The sequence below is a fragment of the Dermacentor variabilis genome, chromosome 10 (genome assembly GCF_050947875.1).
Source record: "Dermacentor variabilis isolate Ectoservices chromosome 10, ASM5094787v1, whole genome shotgun sequence".
Lineage (NCBI taxonomy): Eukaryota > Metazoa > Arthropoda > Arachnida > Ixodida > Ixodidae > Dermacentor > Dermacentor variabilis.
The window spans coordinates 23,300,003-23,323,334 of NC_134577.1; the positions used below are offsets into that span (position 1 = coordinate 23,300,003).

General features: G+C 48.2%; 1 non-coding gene across 1 annotated transcript; it reads left to right on the forward strand.

Moving 5' to 3' along the window:
- Nucleotides 1–13,662: 13,662 nt before the first annotated feature.
- On the forward strand, nucleotides 13,663–13,734 carry TRNAM-CAU (transfer RNA methionine (anticodon CAU)). Its single transcript has one exon. It is a non-coding gene; the product is annotated as a tRNA-Met (tRNA).
- The last annotated feature ends 9,598 nt before the right edge of the window (nucleotides 13,735–23,332 follow it).

The window sequence follows — 23,332 nt, forward strand, 5'->3', positions numbered from 1 at the left end:
GATGCGTTATATCGTCTTTTACTGCCAAGTTACCGAGAATAACGTATATATAAAGTTCATGCGTTATTGAGTTTCATCATTCCGAACATTCTTTCTGATTATATATATATATATATATATATATATATATACAAACACTCCATCTTCAGTCGTTTGCAGCCCCGCGGAAGGCACGAAGGTGCACAAGCTGCACCCTTGCGCAGCGGAATAGGGTTTCGGTAGCAAATGCCTGATTATTGGCGGGAACATAGTGTTTTCATTTACGTTTGTTACAGCATACGTTACAGCGATACGCCATATGTTAGGACCTTTGCACGTGGACGTCTTATGCCGCTAACTACTGCGGCGGCCAGCAGACGGCGCAGCGCGGATGAATACATCTTGAGGGGCACTGGGCATTCCTATTGGCTAAGAAGTCCTGCAGCTTCCAGTGTGCAGCAAATGGCTTCAAAGCTGGAGTACAGGTAGAAGCTCTCGAGCTAAAACAGCGAGGCCCTGAACCGAGGGCTGTGATTATTATAAACGAAGTGGCTTCTATCTCTCAACGGCTTTTCCAACCTGCCGCTCAGTTGTTTCAAAGTCAAATTGTCTTTCAACGTAAATGTAACAACTCTTACAGGCATTGCTTCCCATATGCTGCATGATCATATCATCGTACTGTAACAAGCGCATTGGATGCCATGTTAGGGCCACACGAGATCTATATACTTCCAACAGGAAACGGCATGCAGGTAGCTCTCGCATCTGTCTCGTGATCGCGCTGCCGTCTGTTTTGTGCTGGCCGCAGTAGACCCGCCGTTCAAATGCCGCTGACCCTCATTCAAATCGTGGCTATACGACAGAGTTTTAAAGTGAAAAGCTTTCCTTGGCTATATATATATATATATATATATATATATATATATATATATATATATATATATATTCTTCTATCCCTGTCAATATTTTACAGCGCGTCGCTTGTTCCCCATGCTACCACCATCAAGTTTCGTATTAAAACGCTGTTTTGTTGTTGTTATTGTTTATTCCCCGATGAAGACTTTTCCGCGTTGCAAGTTCCACACACTACAACCACACTTTTGTATTCAAAGCACTGTTTTTTTTATCCACTTTTTTTTTTCCTTTCACAAATACAACCTTTGTCTGATGTAGCCTGCTACTGTTGCCACAATTGTACTAACCCCCATTTGTTTCCTGTTTAGGAGGTCCCCCCGACAGTTCTTACTTCGGGACCTCCGATTGTGCAACTGTACTTCACCTGCTTGTACTACTTACTGTTTGTACGTACTGATGATGTCGTGGTCTCCGCTTCGCAGACCGCCGATACAACGGCCGCGCGCCGAACGTTGCAGTGAATATATCAGATTAAAAGACCTTCGACGCGAACGTGGTTCTTCCCCAACTTATGAGTTCAAGACACCGCATTTCCAACGGTAAAATAAGTGCTTTGCAACATTTCATTTAAACAACCAGGGTTCTTTCGGGGGTTGAAAACGTAAGCCACGGACGACAACGCGAAGATACGATTCGAGTACGCAGTTACACGTGGTATGTAACCAAAGAGACGAGTGTGGCGGCAAAGATGCTGTGGTGCAGCCTAGGTGGTTTAAGCCAGGAACTAGGGAAGAATTATTCTTTTTTTCTCACCCTCTCTTCCTAGCGCGGTCGTACGAGAAGGCTCCGGCAACACCACAACCGCCGCTGATGCACTGGTTAACGGTTCCGTTCTCGACAAAATTATTATATTAAACAATCAATGCTACCTAAATGTTCTAGCTGAAAGAAACAAAGGCATTCAAGCGCACAAGTCCTTTCATTAATAACGCGAATAGCTTTCTAAAAGCGTCTGGCTATTCGCTTACATTGGCAATCACCGTTCATGGTAATCACCCTTCACCTGGACTATTTCGTATTGCTCTCACAATTTGTACGGATAAAGGCTCTGTCTTTCGACTCAAGGGCACTTGAAGGTCGCCGACAACAGGAGCTAAAAGAAATTTCATGCTTTAAAAGCGCTGCACCTGGCCCTAACCTTTGAAAGAAAGACGATCGAGCTGGAGTCCGCTCTCACAACTTAGTGACTTTGCTTTGCTAATTTAAATGCTGGGCTAATCCGAAAATAAAAGCTCGTTGTTTGAAGCTAAAATGTTATCTTTGGCGGAGTCGTTACATCTGGATCACCCACAAAATTTATCCCAGACATTTGTTTCGTCTTAAAACAAGCCACACAAACAGAGAACTGTAAAGTGGTCACTTGACTATAGTATAGAGCAGTTTTAGCTTCTCCGCGGGCACGTACTATCCCTCCCATATGTGGATCACCGCAGATACGTCGCCGGCACAAGAAAGAAAGAAAGAAAGAAAGAAAGAAAGAAAGAAAGAAAGAAATGCAAGTTCAGTTTACGTTAAACCAGGTCTGCATGCAATGTTGCTATTTAGTGCCCGTTAAACCCCCTCTCGCCGGCAATAATGGCTGACGCAACTTATGCAGCAATCCATCTTACTTGCGCCACTGCCACCGAAAGCAGTCGTGGCTGTAAGAACTTGCGAAACACTCGAGCATGGAGCTTCGAAATATCGACTTCGGAGTAGCGGCCACCGTGAAAGGAGCATGTCCTTGACGCTTCTGCTTGCGTTCTGTCTCTTCTTTTGCGTTGCTTATATCAATGTGAAAGGAGAGCCCGATAATCACTGAAACAGGCAAGATCGCAAGACGTGGGTTGCTTGTAACGCAATGCCTCTTATTTCACAGAACAAGCCGCGGGTTACACGGCTTTTGAAAGGACGACGCTATATAGAGATCGTATTTGCCGGTTCCTGCAGCGCTTAAAAATCAGGGCGTCTCGTTTTCACCCAACGTACGACAGTCAAAAGCAAAATGCCACTAAGACTGCGCAACAAGGTGGCGACACTAGGGTACAGAAGGATCCCCATAGCAAAGATACCCCGGGTTAATTACGGTCGCAGAGGAAGAGGGTCGACCGAACGATTCTCTCATTGTTGTTGATAGAAATCTGAGAGCGTTGTCTTTTCTTTTTCTTTTTTTTTTCTTTCCATTCTTCTTTTCTGTGTTGTCGCGTAATGACTGATGAATAGATATTGTTCCTCGATTAAAATAACACAGGGTCAGGGTATAAGATTACACCATCCGATTTCTACAACTTTTGTCCATCTCTTTCTCCTTCTTCAACTGTAGGGATGATATGAAGGCGATGCTAAAGCCCACACGTGCCACTGTCATAATCTCATTGGCCGTCAAAGTAGAGGATACGTAAATATCATACCCTTTGAATACATTCAGTGAGGTGCAGTTTCACGGCAGAGTGCAGTACAGCACTCTGAGAGCCACAGATGCACGCTAGGTTACGCTGGTGCACAAATGATGATGTGCTTCAGAATTAGAACCTGCTGCGAAACTCGCTCCAACATCTTTGAATAAACAAACGTGAAATAAAACACCTTCATCTGTGTTCTCTCGGGCGTGTGCTAGATAATTTGTTTGTAATGAACTTCCTATTAATGAGAGCGCGATGTTCTTGCAAAAGTACACTGAGCTAGAGGCGTACTTTCACGCTAAGCAAGTCGTCATACTTCGATCAAATGAATGAATGAATGAATGAATGAATGAATTCAAAACGACAAAAGGAATCACGGCTAGACGGATAAAGAATATAGTAATGCGATAACGACAATAATGACGCACACAACGACGAAGAAAGTAATTAATAAATTAGCACTTATTAAAGGGGATGGCACTTGTTACAGTTCGCAGTTTATAGAAGCGAGTCGCGACAAAATGGCGGCTTGCGCACACTGCCAAATACTCGACTGAGGCTTAACACTCGGCGACTGTTGTGGAAACTGGCAAGCCGTGCCGACAACCCAGCCACTATACGGCTGATTACGTGCCTAAATTTCCTGATCCACAACGCTTGATGGATCGCCTTACTGGCCTACAGCTGCGTAGTTCCGCAGAAGAAAAAGAAAACTACGTAACACTTAAAGCGATAACAAATTTGAAACTGACCGAAAGAACTACAAGAAGGAAAGACGCGAGTGCACGATGACGAAGTTCACAGTAGCGAGGCAAAGAAGAGTTAACGCCGCCGCGACCGGGGCGGCAAGAGCACCACGCGCAGCATCCGAGTCATGAATCAGTTGGGCACATCACAGCAGCGCCGGGAAAACGCCGGGCTGCGCATCGCGCACTAATTATTCTGACTCATCTCGCGCCAGCTTCCCACGGGACGCGACGGGCTGGGGCCTAATCCGTTCATTCCCGTGAAGGGGCAATTAAAAAAAAAAGGGAAGGAAAACGAAGGAAAGGAGGAGCGTTAACGCCGCGCTGACTGCTCGCGAGTCGTCCCCAAAACGGGAGAGGAGGAAAGCGCGGGCAGCGAGCGCCACGCCTCGGCGTTCAACGAACTAAGCGGCTCGCCGTCACGGGTCGTCTTGTCTCTCCTCCCCCTCCCCGACATTCCCCTCCCCCCCACGCGTTGCGTCCCAGCCGCTGCTCTAATCAAGCGCGACAAGTTCGTGGCCGGCGCTGCGTCGTTCGTCTACCGCGTGCGGACGTGGAACGAATCCATCGCGACTGCTCGTTCTGAGCGAGCCAGCTCGGTACCTCCTTCTGTCTGTCACTGCACATTCTTTTTCTCGTTTCACTTTACAGGCCTCATCAAGAAGTTCTTAACGAAGTCACCGGGAACATTAGCGAAAGAGGGGAGGGAGGCTAGACTATGCATGGAAAGCCAAACTTTTTTCTTTTTCAATAGAACACACACAGAGAGAGGGGTGGGGAGGGGGGACGCGCTTTAGCAGCTGTCGTATCGAGTGAGGAAAAAAAAAAAAAGAACAGTAGCATACGATGCAAACTCGTGTATACTGCACGTATGAAGATGAGCGTCAGCTGCAGCAGTTGAACACCTCAAGGTCGGCAGGCGACTTCGAAACGCAAGTAGCAGAAAACTTTATTAAGAAAACACAAACTTAAGCTGACACTAAAGTTCTCACAGATGTCAGTCAACTGATGCGGACGCTGGCGCTCGATAAAATTATCGTCTCAACTAGTTGGAAGAAACGTTGAGGCGGTGAGTCAAACTTTATTTCGGAGACCAAGCGGTTGACGCCCGAAGGTAGGCGGCCACCCTATTTCTTGTTTCAAACAGCCAGGTAGCCGCAGTAACGGATGACAGGTGCACGGCCTCGTCGCCCCTCTCTATTAGCTGTCTACGCCACGAGGACAAAAACGACGTATGATGCTCGACAAGGAAATAATCGCGATGAGAGGTTTATGCAGAGACGTGCGGCGCACATCCAGATGCATCTAAGGTTTCATACCCTTTGTGTCCAAGTGGAACATTCATTCTGGGCGATTCGACCGTGGGAACATAGCCAGTTGGCCATGGCCATTCGCCCAAGTTGTCTGTCTATTCGGCGAGAAACGTTAAACAGCTACTTACACCGAATCCGGTGGAGGTTAGGTGAAAGAAGTTTCTCGTTAAAACCGCAGCGTCCTTTCCCAAAGCAAGCACGTTGCGGACTCGTGTATAAATTCATGAACTATACCACCTTTGATTCTTACGATCGCTGGTCGATTGCAGCGCCGGCTTTCCTCTGGCAACCTCAGAACGAAACTCAATGCCAGCAACCAATGTTCAGTGCAGGCGAGTCTCCCAAACAGCCCGAGAAAACACCGTGTTTAGACACCGCTTTTAAAACGAAAATTGTCAGTGGCTTAGCTCGGCTAGGCCAGGATATACGTAGCGAAAGCTAAGTCATAGCATGGTTAGCCAAAAGTTAGCCAGAAGTTAAGGTATAGCATGGTTAGCCAAAAGTTAGAAGTTAAGCCACAGCATGGTTAGCCAAAAAAAGCCGCACGCACCCGCAAGCGGGACGCGACTGCAACCACGTCACGTACGTGAAGCAACGCGAACGCTTCGACGACTGTCAGATAATCGGGCAACCGACCGAAAAGCGCCGAGAAACAAGGGGGGAGGGGTGGGGGCTAATACGCAGGCCGGCAGACAATGGACGTTCGAGCACAACGAGGAATGCCTGTACGTGCGTGTGTGTGCATACTGCCGAACGTTTCTTCTCTCCTTCTCATCCTTCAGTCCCCCTTCCTCAATGCAGGGTAGCCACTCGGGCTAACCTCGAGTTAACCTCCTCGCCTTCTTCAGCTCTCTCGATCACAACAGCTTCAGTGCAGCACAAGCCTCGCAGCTTCCTTTGCCAAGAGCAAAACACTGGTGGCGCAGTCAGTGAGGCGCTAAGCACGCCGGGTCGGACACCTATTTTGTCGCACTTAATAAACAACGAAAGCGACAGCTAGCAGCAGAAGGCGAAGACGCGGCTTCCCTAATCAGCCGGCCAAACTCGTTAGCATGCAGGTCAGGTGCGTCGGCGGGAAAGAAAACTCGCCTCTAAACAACGACCCGTGTGCTCTTCCTACAGTCTAACGCTTGCATGACAAGAGCCGCGGCTCGTGTTGTGACGCTTGGTTAACGCCGGCGCAGCCGTGCCGGCAGGCAGCAGTGCGGAAGCGTCAGAGCGAAAGCCACGGAGGAAGGAAACAAAACGGGAGGCAGCGTTACGTCAAGCAGTCACGCTTCGCAAGCCAAACCTTCATAGATGACATCCCCTTCGCCTCTTCTATGCCCAAAAAAAAGAGTCGGCCCAACACGTGACCCTGCGCATGGCGGAGTCGGCGTAGCGCATTTAAGTTTCTCGCTATATTACCTAGAGGGAAATCTGGTGCCACCGTTTGTGGGAGTTTTCTAACGAGCGCCGTGCGTTCATGGGAATGACGGTATGTGCGTCAGGCTTGTGTTGGCTTCGCGTTAATTGTGCGAGGATTCGTCTTAAATGTGGATATGGCTGCATAGATAATGCGTTATTGAAATAAAATCTTCATAAAAGGTTTTCATTCGTCCATATTTTCATCTTTCAATTAAATTTACTCACTTACAATGCGGAATCCAGCTAAGAAAATTTGAACAGACGACAAACTAAACAATTCAATATTTGCCTGACCAATTCAAGGTTGTGAAGGTCAAAGCTGTGTGGAAAAAAGGTGTCAAATCTTTATCATAAAGTTACAGTCCCATTTCTGGTCTTCCCTTCCTTGACAAAGTTCTAGAGAAATTGATTGAAACAAGTCTATATAAATACCACACGAAATTTAACAAGCTAAGTTCTTCTAAGTTTGGATTCCGCTCAGGGTTATCTACTGACGCTGCCATCGCAGGTTTCGCGGATAATATGAAGTCTTTCATTGATCATAGCGACATTTGAGCTTCTGTGTTTATACATTTTTTCTAGCGCTTTTGATTCTATTGATCATAACATTCTTTGTTTGAAGCTTGAAGCTTTCGCGCAATCGCGCAACGCGACTGAAGCCAGGAGTGCCGTCCCAACACGTGGTGTAGACGTCAGAGCACGGAGGATACGTTAGTGCGCGCGGTAGGTTTCAGTACTCCGGGTTGATTTTTTCTCGGGTACCCATTCGCAAGCAGGAAGAAAAATGTTCCTCCATGTCGGCAAATCTCGATTCTTGCTCCGTGATATCGACGCAAGAGGTCACGTGTTGGGCTGACACTGAGCGAAGGGACTGACGCCACGAGCATTTGCTTGCCAAGGCTGGTTGCGTGACGTTGTGCTCACTTTCTCGCTTCCTCTATGGACGTTCGCATGCATACAACGGCGCAGCGGCGCCACATTTTACCCTGGGTAATATAGTCAAAAACTCCATGGCGCACCGGCACTCCTTATACCTTTATCGAGAGGCGGCGCTGCAAGAGAGCTTCGCAGTCTCGCTCGTACCATCACGTTAAGTTACTCGCATACACCACAGAACTCTAAGTGTCGTTTATACAGCCTCGACCCATCACTGAAACTTAAGTTACCAGCAAACATTTCACGACGTGACGCAACACTGCTGTGTCGGCTGTGGGTAGGAGTAGCATTCACCAACTCCTACAGCTGTCGTATCGGAATGGCGGACTCACCAACGTGCTCTAAGTGCAAGTGTGGAGACCGTCAGTTGTCTCCTGTGCAACTGTTCTCGCTTTGATAAGCAACGTCAGACTCTCCAGGGTGCCTTGAATAGACTGGATGACAGGTCACTTACAGAAGCAACGATCTCGGGAGCCTGGCCTCACAGTTCATTAGCCCAGAAAGCAGTTCGAGCGCTTCTTCACTATCTGAAGGCAACAGACTTGAGTGCCCGACTATAGACACCCTACACCTAACTTAGTGCATGTGAAAGTGCGGTATATAGACTCATGTTTTCTCTCGCCCTCTCTTTCACTCCCCATTCCTCTGCCTACCTGTACGGTAGCAAACTGGACTCAGTCTGGTTAACCTCCTTGCCTTTCCTCCTCCTCATCTATCTATCTATCTATCTATCTATCTATCTATCTATCTATCTATCTATCTATCTATCTATCTATCTATCTATCTATCTATCTATCTATCTATCTATCTATCTATCTATCTATCTATCTATCTATCTATCTATCTATCTATCTATCTATCTATCTATCTATCTATCTATCTATCTATCTATCTATCTATCCATCTCTCAATGACGTAGTGCGCTTGGTTTCCGGTAGGTTTTATTCGTCCCGCACTTGTTCGCGTGCTTTTTCGCCTACCAGTCCGTGCACGTTTACTCCCGGTATGCTATGTGTAACCACGTTAGTTCATTTAAATGTAAAGAATTGAAAGCTAAAGGTTCCCGTGACTTGATCACGCGTTGGGCTGACGTATACTTTCAGGTTGCGCTTCGCCCTGCGCAAATCGGCGGGCGCAAATCTCACCGATCGCCCACACTATCAGCAACGCGCGCGTCTCGTCGTCGGTCCAGTGCGTTTTTCGCTTCCCGTTCCCCTCTGACGAAACCGCAGAGTTGGCTTCCGTGGTTGGCAACGTTTAGACAACTGTTGATTGATTGATTGATTGATTGATTGATTGATTGATTGATTGATTGATTGATTGATTGATTGATTGATTGATTGATTGATTGATTGATTGATTGAGTGAGTGAGTGAGTGAGTGAGTGAGTGAGTGAGTGAGTGAGTGAGTGAGTGAGTGAGTGAGTGAGTGAGTGAGTGAGTGAGTGAGTGAGTAAGCATGGCAGATAGGCTTTAGCGCGGCACCATTTTGAAAACAATGTGCAGAAATGAAGAAAAAAAACGAGCGTTTGTAAACATCGCTGACGAGAGATGCTAGCGTCCATTCGGAGACTCGGAACAAGAATTTACACAAACATCAGTGTGCCTACTACGCATCATCGGTCGTGTATATATATACGTCACATTGGCCAAGAACTTTTCCAGTGTCGCCGCAGAGCCACCGGCCGTATATCATAGCGATCATAAAGCGATATTCACCAACCAAGTAATACAGCCAAAAAAGCAAACAAAGGAAGGCTAAAAAAAGCATTGCGTATGCAATCTAATAAAACAACAAAAATCATGAAAAGACAAAATTCATTGTGGTATTGTTCTTATTATCAACATATTTATCATCATATATACAGCTCCTCTGGTCATCCACCTTTAGAGAGTGGAATGGCTGTGAATTTTTATACGCACTTATGTGATTGTATAATGCTATGTGATTGTGTTATTTTGCACGACATTGATGAAACGTCGGAAACAATCAAAAGTACGCAGGTTGTAAAATGATACAAGGTGCATTAAACTTCCCATTTGAAACCAACCACAGGTGGAATGGCATCTTCACTGTTTGTTAAACATACGTTGTCTTTTTTTTTTCTTCTTTCAACTTCTTGTACAACCAGCTACGAGTACAATAAACATTCCCTTTTACGAAGTGAACCAGTACCAAATTATAGGCACTACAAGTTCTACTTCAAAATTTAGTTTATGCGCTATTAATAAGGCGCTTTTGTCGCCCCTCCATTTCTGTTTGTATCTTTTGGGGACCGTCAGCTTTCACTTCTAATACCACGTAATGTTTAAGCAGGAAATTGACCCCACTCATCTTTTTAGGTTGTGTTTTAACAGTCAATTAGGCTTCTCTTTATCCGATTATCTTACCGAAATGAGGTCGTAAAAAATTCCGCGAAATTCGATATATTGGCGCTTATGGTTCTACCGCGATATTAGCCCATGCAGACCAGCACCGCAGTTACTTAGTAGTCATTCTTGAAGGAAATTAAATGCAGTTTAGTTTCACCTATCAGTACCCACCTCAACGTGGTTCTCGAAGATTTCCCAATAATTCGAGACTTCACTACAGACATGTGGCCGAGGCTGCAGCAGACGACACTGACGCTGACGGAACTGATGACTACAAAGACATGTGTGTTCGCAACGCCAACATAGCTGTATTGTTGTTCATTGTCCGCAGTTCCACTTGCAGCGTAACCATCAATGTGCCAGATTAATGGCGGAGATGTTCTTTGCGACAGAACAGACAGAACAGAAATGCGTAGACAGTCGTCGAAACCCGTTATAGGAACACGACAAAAACCATGTGCCAGGGTCACACTTGCTTGGAGACGACGCCAATCGCCATCTCAATACTATACCTCAACACTTTTTTCTTTGCATTTTAGTTTGAAACGCACACGAAGTCATAATGATCTTCTCAAATTTCAACGCGTATGCGTATTTTTCTGTCGTCTGCACACGCGTGCAGACGCAGACGACGTTGTGTCGTCTGCAAGCAAAACCGAAGACAAGCGACAATTCACCAAGCGCGCATATCACGGATCTCCGGGCCCACTTTGCATAATACCATTTCCCCGAAACGCTGACACGAGTTTATCATTCACCTCTCCTCTCATTTCCCGAGCACAGCTTATCCGATCTCTTTTTTATCCATTGCTGTCGTTTTCATTTTGCACATTTGTAGAAACGTTGACGACGGACTGCAATGGAGCGCGCGTCAGTGGAACCGTATTAACCCCGCCATGTACAAACGCCTTTCCTGTGCATTACCTATACGACGCGGGAGACAAATTGCTCCGGGCTTTTCTTTTCTCCCTTAAATATATTGTGCATATGCTAACAGCGTAGGCACATAAGTCTCAAAGACAGAAAAATGAAATCCACAAAACATGAAACCGAGTTCGACAGGCACGCGTGTGATGGGAAGCCGAAGCGAAGTATCGTTTATTTTCTTCAAGAACAAGAAGAAAAAAAGATACGAGAAGAAAAGCACCGTGTGTCGAGGAATAGGTACATATCACTTAGGAATTCTATGCACTGTTATTGCCGACAACAGTGTCCCAATAAATGGCGGAGACGAAGCGTCACCGACACCGCTGCCATGTACCAAATCAGCCTGCGATCCTCTTACTCAAGGTGGGTGCAATGTTCTAATTCGCGAACACCGCGTTTGTGTGGATGGCTGCACTTCGCCCTTACTCTGAAAGAATTTCCGAATTTCATTTTTCTGTCTTTCTTATTCCGCCCTTGTCGCATCGACTTCTAAGTGGACTTACCCTACAAAGTGCGCACGCGTTCCGCACAACCAAGACGACAACGAAAGCGTGCAGTCCCAATTCGATTTCTCTAATTCGATTCGATGCCAGTACCGACTCTCCGCAAGAAAAAGAACGGACCAACTCGAGTATATATGTGCAACGCCAGATTCGACGGCAAATGCACGCCGAAAAAGCACTTTGTTCATGCGTTCCTATCTCTCCTTCCCTCCTCCTTCCCCTCCTTTTAAGTCCCCCTCGCATGCCGCGTCACGTGACATAATTCGATACCGGCAGCGCGCGCGGTCGACACGTGCGAAGCATATGCATATACGCGGTTGATTAATTCGTACGCGCGGAGCCTTTGAAACGGCATAGGACGATACACGTGCTGTACTTCGCCCCCGTCGTTTTTCTGTCGGGGTGACTGACTTTCCGGCTTCGGTTCTTGGCTTTGTCAATTCGATTAGGAACTGGCTTCGGCCAGGAACCCGGGCCGTAATGGTGTTCCAACAAACACTAAATCCTACGCAAGAAATAACTTAACCCATGTGGTGTATACCGTTTCCCTAAGAGATGGTCGTAGCAAAATCAGTTCTGCTGAAGCCAGCAAGGTGGAAGGATGGTGCGTGAGAGTTAGGGGGGGGAGGTCTTTTTTATTTTTTCTGCCAGGAGACGGTGGCACGGATCATATAGGAAACGTGGCGATTGACGATGTTTTATAGTTCCGGTTTAAAAGGATGACCTGCGGTGGGCAGGTGATGCAGTGCATATATAGAGGATAACCAGCGGTTAGTTATACTAGAACAAGAGAACGAGTAGCAACGGAAAGGAAGACGCAGTCAGTAATGACAGTGGATGAGATTAGGAAATTCGCACGCACGTAATCGATTCCGTTGATGCGGATAGGCGTAGTTAAGTGTAGATCGCTTAAGGAGATGTCTTTGTCGGTCTGTGAACTTGATTCTCCCGGCTGTATAGAAAGCAAATGCTGAAGATATAAAAGCCGTCTAGCCTACGTAAAGCTATTTCTCCTACAACGTGGCCCATACGCAGCAAGTGAACAACACCAACTCGCGCTTATATGAGAGTGATTTTCGCAACACAGTCCAAGCAGTAAATAAAAAAAAATATAGACACTTGTACGAAGACCCGAAGAGCATACACTCGAAGTACGCTTTCTTACAAAATGCACATGTAGCATAGGCAACACAAAACAAAAAATGTCGATTCACACTAAGGCTTTGTCCGAATTCAACTTCAACCATAAATGTCAGAAACCTTAAATCGTCGAGCTCGATCGATACATTATTCGCGTAGAAGCGTATCATTTTCTTTTTTTTTTCTAATACATCAATTTGTTGCGTAGAAAATTAGCGCCGAAGGTGCCGCTACTGCATGCATCGCAATTTGAACTGCCGGCGTCAGGGCACACGAGCTGATGCACGCAAAATCCAAGTGAGGTCCCTCTATGCTGCTCTCTGTGAATCGGCCAGCGCTGACGTCACGTGACGTTAGCGTAGCCTACGACAGGCGGCGCCACTCAGGTTTTCCATTTTCTGCACTTTCTCGTTTGCAAAAGCTGTTTTCTCGCCACCAATACCGAATTCGTTACTACAGAAGACTAATCTTTTAATCTAGCTCGACTTAATTATTCCCCTTAATGTTCCTTTGGAAGTCTGCCCTATTCATCAACGAATTCACGCAGGCGATTTGTAGTAACGAAGGTGCCTATAGTAAGGGCACGGTTAATGTTTTCCGTAGATATTCCTTACTTGCAGCGTTCGAAAACAGTGTTAATTTCATCATCTCTCCGGTCGTTCGGTGACTGGTTGATCCATTTTTAACGTCATACAACAAAACAGGACCGGTATGGGACGACGAGGCTGTGAAAAGCTACGCGTGAACTTTGACCAGCTGTTATTTTTAACGCGCACACAGAACTATGCGCACGAGTTTTCTTGGGCAATCCACCACTGATGCAATCCGGCCGCAGCAGCCGTGGGTCGAACCCGCGACCTATAGTGCCTGCAACCATAACGCCATTGGTTTTAGCCGTCATATACCCAAGCAAACCGGCTGTAAAGACGAAAAGTCAAAAGGATAGTGCGGATTTCGTAACTACACACAGAGAACTAGCCACTGAGCCATGCTCATCACGTACACTGCTTTAAAGTGAGCATTATTTATAAGCGGACTCGTTCAGCAGAGTGGCGCAGTGGAAGCGTGCTGGGCCCATAACCCAGAGGTCCGTGGATCGAAACCACGCTCTGCTACTTTTTTTTTTTTTTACTAAAATTTGTGCGTTATTTTTTTTTCTTTCTTTTTATCAATGCCACGTGGAACATGACCTCACTCACGTTATGTGATGGGAAAAAAAAGAAATTCAGTAACAAATGTTGCTTCTACAACCTTGCCACGTGTCGTCACCGCAGTGAACCTGCGACTCCCAAGAAACTTTCGGTTGCAAGTCTTATTAGACTACAATACTGAAGAAGAAAAAAACGCGTGTTTCAAAATTAGCACAATGTACGAGACGCCTCCTTCAATTACTTTCTTCTTCCGACGAAATTATTACGTGTCGTGTCACAAGCACAAATTTGTTATAACTTTTCTAGTAATATAGGACTAAATTCACTTGTAAATTTCTCATTTGCTGCAAAGGAAGACTGCTGAAAATATGCAGGCCTATTTCCTGCCGCGCTACCGCGTTTCTCTTTTGCCGCGACTCGAGAAGACAGTGCTGCCTTTACTCCCTGACTCTTGACTGTGACGCCCGAAAGGAGCGAAAAAAAAAAGGACGTATATCTACATCTTGCAGCAAGTAGAAGATTCTTGTGAGAGCTCTATAACACACAACCGAACAGTTTTTTTTAAAGCAGTCGCATTCCTTATGTCCCTGCACAAGGGATCCTCATGATTTGTCCCGGCCATTCAGAGGGAATCCGTACACATTCTCACGCCTTCGTCCCCGCGTATACGAAGTGATCACGAGGTGATCACGAGGTAATCCCGAGGCAACCGCGGGACGCAAGGGACGATTCCCTTCCCATAGGAGTCGTCGGCTTTTGCCCCTTTGTAGCAGCTTATTATCCTCGATGGCACACCGTGGCGCCACCTGGTGGAATCTCCGTGACGTAGAAAGGAACCGGCAGCGAAGTGTTCGGTACCTTCGATGATTCAGCCACGGTAAATTAAGTGTGTTTGCACCTTTCAAGCGTTGTGTGTCGGGACGTATCGGCTGCGAAACGAGCGAGCGAGCGAGAGAGCCACCTGGCGGCATCGCCGCGTCGTCCTGCTATCGTCATACAGCGCGTGCACGCGGCGAAAGCGAAGGTGCCACTATAGCTTAAAAGCTGAGCTATCATGAAACTGATCTTGCAAACTACAACTGGAAATGCTCTGACGTCTCGTATAGATTTGCGTTTAGTGAGCCCTAAGCGAACGCGCGCACCATCTCTCGCTTTTGCGCGTACGGTTCACGGCCGAGAAGCAACACTTCGATTCGCGTTGACTGCGCCGTGCGTGAGTCACGGCAGCGCTTCGCTGTAGTTTTCGAGCGTGCAGTTCTCAGCTTTACCAGCCAAGCACCTCGCTGCCGCATCGTTTCGAGTCTGCGAGTGAAAACTCGCCACCGGGTTCGGTAGAATGCGTCCTGCACTGAGGCACCGAGCAGTGAAACCATGCTATAAGAGTGGACCACTAAATTCCTGCCTGGTGAACAAATTCAAATTCCTGCCTGGCTTCAATCGCCCAGACAGCGAGCTGCGTCGAACGGGGCAAAGGCGCCAACGCGAGTCACGTGACGCTCCTTCCTACGTCATAGCGATAGCAGCGCCGATCCCTCCTGTGGCGGCCCTCGAGGCGAAAAGTATGCGGAAACTCCAGTGGAGTTTCTGCATACGCTTCAATTTCAGTTAGTTCACCCCCAAATTTAACTTAGCACACGCCCAAATTTCAAGTTGGGTAACCCCTAAATTTCAAGTTGGGTAACCCCTAAATTTCAAGTTGGGTAACCCCTAAATTTCAAGTTGGCACATCCCCAGTTTTCAAGTTGGCCCACCCCCATATTTAAATTCGCCCATTCCCAACTTTCACATGGCCCAACTTTCACGTGGCTTACCCGTGCATATTTTATACAGCCCTATGTATCCCTATGGAAATTCTCGGTGATAAATTTTATTGTTTCATTTGGTTTAGATTGTTCCGTATCGCCTATAAAGCTTCCGATCGTCTACGTTTACACTATCATAACGATTAAATTTATTAAATTCGTAAATTACGAATTTTTTCTGCAGATACAAGGCATTACACTTCACGCATGACGGGTTGGGATACTCACCAAATAATGCTTACGCATTACGAATGTAGTAACAGCAATACAAAATCCATCCATAAAACCGCAGTGCACTTGAGTCAGTTGCAGTCCGCTCACAGCTTAATGACTTTGATCCAATAACGTAAATACTAGGCTAACTGGAAAATATAAAAGCCCATTGTTTCAAGCTGCAATAATATATATGGCTGAACACTGAAATCAGAATCATTCATAAGATTTGCCAGGACGTTAAGGTTTCATCCTAAGACCAGTGACCCAAACTGATCTGTGCGGAGAAAAACCGTGTTAAACAGGCAGAACCACTTCACGTCATAGAAATATTCAAATCTACCATTCGACTGGGACAGCGTACTATAATTTTATTGTTAGGTTGTTATCGTGGAGCCATCACTCAGGAATCATTTCCGCTTCCCCAGATGGTGTCGGCTGTTGGCGACATGAAGGGATTCACCGTAAATATTCTTTTTCCTAGCGCAAGCAAAAACACATTGACGACAGAGAAGCATGCAAGGACATCCGTCGCCTTTCCCATTACTAGCGCTATAAAGACTATCTGAAGCTTGAATGAGAACCACCTAGCCCGAATATATAAGTTCTGTTACCTTGAAGGCAGCTAACTTTTACTGCGATAGCAACTACCCTTCACGCCCCGTATTTGCCGTCGCCGTGATGTTCCGTATAAAGTCCAGGAAGTATAGTACCGTCGCTGCGCGCCGTATGTGCGAGTGAAAGCACGCGAGGGGAGCCGACGATCACGGCTCAATCTGGCCCACGCGAGGGTGGAAGACGAAGAGCAAACTGCGAAAGACCTTGAGAGGGATGGGGTGAGGGGACGGTGTAGGCGTTGCGCTCGGGCAGCAACTACGCACTTTGCCCGGTGTTTGAAGTCGTAGGCGATCTCACCGCTGGCAACCAGATGTTTTGATCCGACTGCTGGTACGATCTGTTGGGAACTCGGCGCTGACGCCCGTGGTTGTACCTGGGTCGCAAGCCCCAAGGGTAGCGTTGGCCTGGCGGCCTGGGGTACAACAGGAAGCATCCGAAGGTCCCGGCAAAGCATGAGTCGACTGGTAACAACGAAACAACTTGTTTATTTTAACATCGCAAAGAGTTGGCGGTCAGGTTGACCGAAGTAGAGAGACGGGAGAGCACTTCACTCAACAGAAGAAATCGGAGCCCTCCTTTTGGCGTCCGGGGGCAGCTGTTTTTATACTCTCGCAGTTGAGGGCAAGAAGGAACCCCTCAAAAGACGAGCACGTGAATGTACAATGGGCTAATGGTGACGCACACTGTCGTAGCGATGCCGTAGCACCATGTCGAGCACGATCTCGTAGCACCCTGTCGTGGCGCTGCCGGTCGGACACAATGACTGTAATGAGAAGATGGTCCCTGCTTTGGCATCGCCTGTTTCGGGCATAATGACTGGAACGAGATCCCTGCTTTGGCATCGCCTGTTTCGGGCCCAATAACTGGAATGAGATCCCTGCTTTGGCATCGCCTGTTTCGGGCACAATGACTGGAACGAGATCCCTGCTTTGGCATCGCCTGTTTCGGGCCCAATAACTGGAATGAGATCCCTGCTTTGGCATCGCCTGTTTCGGGCACAATGACTGGAATGCGAGGATGATCCCTAGGCGGTCGCATCGCGCAGTCGCGCCTGGAAACACCTGGCGATGACTGTTGCGGCGACGACGATCGGGCCAAAATGTCCGCCGCCCCGCCGCAGTCGCGCCGGCAAAACCACGTGTCGCAGGCGAAACGCAACAGACCGCCCCGCCGGGGGAAGGAGATCCCGATGGACAGGGGACTGCATCCGCTGTCCGGAGGGATGTCGCTCGATGATGCTCATAACCGAAGTCGGGCGTCCTTCGACGTTTCTTGAGCGCAGCGCACAGAGAAGGCCTCGTTCTCTCGTTCAGGTTCGCACGGGACACTGCAAAGTGACTTCGGGAGAGTTCACATTTTTGTTCTCGTTCCCGGCAAGCGTTAGAACTACGCTGAAACTCAACCGCTCAGTCAGCAAGCACGGCACAACCCTCACTAAGCCCTGCCAGGCTCTTTCCCCTTTTTATACCACTGCCTAGTTCCTTACAGTAGTCTAGCATCACTCAGAACGCGTCCACAAATTGAAAAATTACACTAGAAAGCATATCATCACTTTGAAACACTAAACAAAAGCAATATGTTAAAAAAATCCTGCCTCAGGAAGAAAAACATCAGTAACAAACAATATTGAGGCTGATTCCTACGTTAGGGGCTTCGACTTAAGCCATCGGCGTTACCGTTGAGACTCCCCTTTTTGTAACGCACCTCAAAGGAATATTGTTGTAAAGCGAGGCTCCAGCGCAGGAGGCGGCCATTTTTGGGAGAGATGGTCTGCAGCCATTGGAGAGGGCAGTGATCCGTCTCAATGATAAACCTCGAGCCGGCTAGATAGCATGACAATTTCTGAACGGCCCACACGAGACATGCACACTCTTTCTCGGTGGCGCTATACGCCTGCTCACGACTGGTCAGCTTACGACTAGCATACAGGACGGGGTGTTCTACTTCTCCATTTTCCCGTTGGCACAGTACAACGCCCATGCCTCGCTCACTAGCATCGCACTGAACAATGAACTCTTTTGTATAGTCTGGCGATCGTAGCACAGGCTGGCTTGTTAGGGCACTCTTTAGGGCGCTAAAAGCTCTTTCCTTTGTCTCGTCCCAGACGACTGTTTGAGGCTCTGTCTTTCTTAGAGCATCCGTCAGGGGAGCCGCGATATCAGAGTACCTAGGGATGTACCTCTGATAGTAGCCGGCGACACCCAAGAACGACCGAATATCGGTCTTTGTGCGCGGTTGCGGAAAGTCTCGCACAGCGGCCACTTTTATTTCAGAGGGGCGGCGACGACCCTGACCAATCACGTGACCGAGGTAGACAACCTCGGCCTGTGCTAACTGGCACTTAGGAGCCTTTACTGTCAAGCCTGCTTCGCGCAGGCGGGTTAGCACTGCCCGCAAGTGTGTCATATGCTCAGACCAGGATGCGGAGAATATCGCTACGTCGTCTAGATACGGTAAAGCGAATTCTTGCTGTCCCCGCAACACTTTATCCATGAGACTTGAAAAACAGTATGGCGCGTTCTTCAAACCAAAACTCAACACTTTAGGACGGAATGTTCCCATTGGTGAAATGAACGCCGCATACCTACTAGCCTCTTCTGTAAGTGGAACCTGCCAATAACCCCTGACAAGATCTAGGGTGGAAATAAACTGAGCGCTACTAACTTTCTCAAGGCGCTCCTCGATGTTAGGGATCGGATAAATTTGATCCTTAGTAATGGAATTAAGCCTGCGGTAGTCGACGCAAGGACGAGGTTCCTTGCCCGGTACCTCAACTAAAATCAAAGGGGAGGTATAATCACTCTCACCTGCCTCAATAACACCGAGCCGTAGCATTTTCTTTACCTCCGCCTCCATAATATCGCTCTGGCGGGGTGACACCCGATACGCCTTGGATCGTACTGGCTCTGGGGAGGTAAGTTCTATATCATGAGTAAGTACAGAAGTCCTACCAGGCCTCTCAGAGAACAGACCTTGAAACTCTCGTAATAGCTGGTGTAGTTCGGTTTTCTGCTCAGGCGACAGCGGTGCTTTACTGATAAGGTCACTAATGACTTGACCGGTGTCTTCCCTGTTCGTCACTGAGCCTAGTCCCGGAAGCTCGACCGGAAGCTCTTCAGGAACGTTTACCATCATGCACACCACTGCTTCCCTTTGTCTATAAGGTTTGAGCAGATTACAGTGGTAAACTTGCTGTGCTTTCCGCTTTCCTGGCAGACTTACCACGTAGTTAACGTCCGACAGTTTCTGAACAATTCGTGCTGGGCCCTCCCACTGCACGTCTAGTTTGTTGTTTAGCGATGTGCGCAATATCATGACCTCATCGCCAACCTCAAAACGACGGGCCCTGGCTGTCCGATCATAATAAACCTTGGCCCTCTGCTGGGCCTTTGTCATTGCTTCACCTGACAACTCCTGTGCCCTTCTTAAGCGTTCGAGGAGCTTAAGTACGTACTCCACCACGACTGGGTCGTCGCCCCTACCTTCCCACGATTCTCGAAGCATGCGAAGCGGAGATCGAAGCGAGCGACCGTACACCAGTTCAGCTGGCGAAAACCCCGTAGCCGCATGCGGCGCGGTTCTTAACGCAAACATCACCCCAGGCAAACACAGCTCCCAGTCAGTTCGATGTTCAAAACACAACGCTCTCAACACGCGCTTCATGACGGAGTGGAGCTTCTCAACGGAATTCGACTGTGGGTGGTACACTGAGCTGTGTAGCAGCTTTACCCCACACCTTTCGAGAAAAGTTGTCGTCAAAGCGCTAGTAAACACTGTGCCCTGATCTGATTGAATTTCTGCAGGAAAACCAACTCGCGCAAATATGGACAGTAGTGCATTAACTATCTCAACTGAGCTGAGTTCTTTAAGCGGCACTGCTTCAGGGAACTTTGTCGCTGGGCAGATCACAGTCAAAATGTGTCTGTACCCCGTGGCTGTTACCGGCAGAGGTCCCACAGTATCAATAACGAGCCCTCTAAAAGGCTCCGTAATGATAGGTACCAATTTCAACGGCGCCCTCGATTTGTCCCCTGGTTTGCCCACCCGCTGACAAGTGTCACATGTCCTCACGAAATGGTCTGCGTCCCGAAAACACCCTGGCCAATAGTACTCTTGCAAGAGACGGTCCTTAGTTTTCTTAACTCCTAGGTGTCCGGACCACGAACCCCCATGTGACAAGCGCAACAGATCCTGACGATAGCATTGAGGCACGACCAGCTGATCGAACTCCACTCCTCTGCGGTCTAGATACTTCCGGTACAGGACTCCACCCCTTTCCACAAAACGCGCAGTTTTCCTGGCGATACCTTCTTTGACATTGCAGCGCACGTTTTCCAGGCTGCCATCCTTTTTTTGCTCGGCTATCAAAGCCGACCGGCTGACTTTTAGCAACCTATCAAGTCCGTCTGACGTAGGCGCGATGAGCAAATCAGTAGATAGCTCTTCTAACTTTCCCGAATCGGGATTTTCCTCTCCAGTATCTGGCGCCTTCAACGCTACAGACTCAATTTTATTCAGTTCGGGCGTGCTCTGAGTATCAGCTTGCTGCGCCTCTGACCCTTTTTCGTTGTTTGATAACGTCGGCCCCGCAACTACCGCCTTTGCAGCGAGCTCCCGAACCTTCGATCTGGTTAAGGCCTGAACACTAGCTTCACCAAACAAAAGCCCCTTCTCGCGCAGGAGGTGATCGGACCTGTTTGAAAATAGGTACGGGTACTGGGGTGGCAGCATAGATGACACTGCCGCCTCCGTCTCAAGCGCTCCGAAAGGTCCTTCAATAAGCACCTTTGCTACTGGCAGACACACGCTATGAGCTTCCACGGCTTGCTTGATCCACGCGCACTCGCCCGTGAACATATGGGGTTCTACGTAAGACGGGTGAACTACATCCATCGTAGCTGCGGAATCGCGAAGCACTCGGCACTCTTTCCCGTTCACGAGGAGGTCTCGCATGTAAGGCTCGAGAAGCTTCATGTTCTCGTCAGTGCTGCCTATTGAAAAAAACACAACTTTTGGTGTTGTTTCCGGGCACTGCGCCGAAAAGTGACCCGGCTTCTGGCACGTATAACAAACGCCCGCTCGCCTCATCTCGAACCGCTTTCTGCGTTCGGCTTCGGCTGCCGCCGTCTCTTTACGTTTGGTCGGACTGCTTTCACTCGCATCCGCACTACGCGCGTTCCCCTTTGCTCTCATGGGTGTGAACTTCGGCCTCTCGAACTTCGAGCCAAATTCACCCTTTTGACCATCCTTAGCTCCGCGAGCTCGACGCGTCACAAACTCCTCGGCTAGCTCAGCGGCTTTAGCCACCGTACAAACGTCTGGCCTATCCAAGACCCAGTATCGCACGTTCTCAGGTAACCGACTATAAAACTGTTCTAGCCCGAAACACTGCAGAACTTTATCGTGGGCACCAAACGCTTTCTCTTCTTTGAGCCACTCCTGCATGTTCGACATAAGCCTATACGCAAATTCTGTATATGACTCACTTCTGCCTTTCTCATTTTCCCGAAACTTCCGACGGAACGCCTCCGCAGACAGCCGGTACTTTTTTAGAAGACTCGATTTCACTGTGTCGAAATCCTCTGCCTCCTCTCTATCCAAGCGAGCGACTACGTCGGCCGCCTCGCCGGGTAACAAAGTGAGCAAGCGCTGTGGCCACGTTTCCCGAGAGAACCCCTGCTTCTCGCACGTTCGCTCAAAGTTAACCAGGAACAAACCAATGTCCTCTCCAAGCTTAAACGGCCGCATCAGGTCAGTCATTTTGAACAATACGCGTTCTCCTGCACCGTGTGCCTGACTTCCATTACGAGCGCGTTCCATCTCTATCTCGAGACGCTTCATTTCCAAAGCGTGTTGATGGTCACGCTCTTCTTTTTCTTTCTCTTTTTGTTCTTTAAGTTCGCGCTCCTGTCTTTTTGCAGTCTCCCTCTCTTCAATAGTCTCAAGGCATTCCGACAGCTCGTCATCCTCAGCCTCTAACTCAAGAATAGCCTTTAGCAGTTCAGGTTTTCTTAGTTTGTCTGAGACATCCAGACCCAACTCTCTTGCAAGCTCCAACAATTTCGGTTTGCGCAACGACTTCAAATCCATGGCTGCTCTGAATGCTGCTTTCTCTACTGTCTATTATTGTCTTGCCGCAACTAACCCGGCAGCAACGACAACCACAATTACCAGCTCTGTTTCTGACACTAACAAAAAGCCTGGCAAAGCTCAGAAGAAGAAAGTCCCGCACTCACCAAACCTCGCAGGCAGGAATTCCGCGCAGTCGTTCCGCTGCAGGCAACCAGTCGTCACACAGGGCTCGTTGCACTGCTCCCGGATCGTCGTTGAGCTGCTCAGCATACCGTCAACTGCATCTCTTCGCTGCTGGCCTCCGTTGTCGCGATCTCACCGCTGGCAGACAGTTGTTTGAAGTCGTAGGCGATCTCACCGCTGGCAACCAGATGTTTTGATCCGACTGCTGGTACGATCTGTTGGGAACTCGGCGCTGACGCCCGTGGTTGTACCTGGGTCGCAAGCCCCAAGGGTAGCGTTGGCCTGGCGGCCTGGGGTACAACAGGAAGCATCCGAAGGTCCCGGCAAAGCATGAGTCGACTGGTAACAACGAAACAACTTGTTTATTTTAACATCGCAAAGAGTTGGCGGTCAGGTTGACCGAAGTAGAGAGACGGGAGAGCACTTCACTCAACAGAAGAAATCGGAGCCCTCCTTTTGGCGTCCGGGGGCAGCTGTTTTTATACTCTCGCAGTTGAGGGCAAGAAGGAACCCCTCAAAAGACGAGCACGTGAATGTACAATGGGCTAATGGTGACGCACACTGTCGTAGCGATGCCGTAGCACCATGTCGAGCACGATCTCGTAGCACCCTGTCGTGGCGCTGCCGGTCGGACACAATGACTGTAATGAGAAGATGGTCCCTGCTTTGGCATC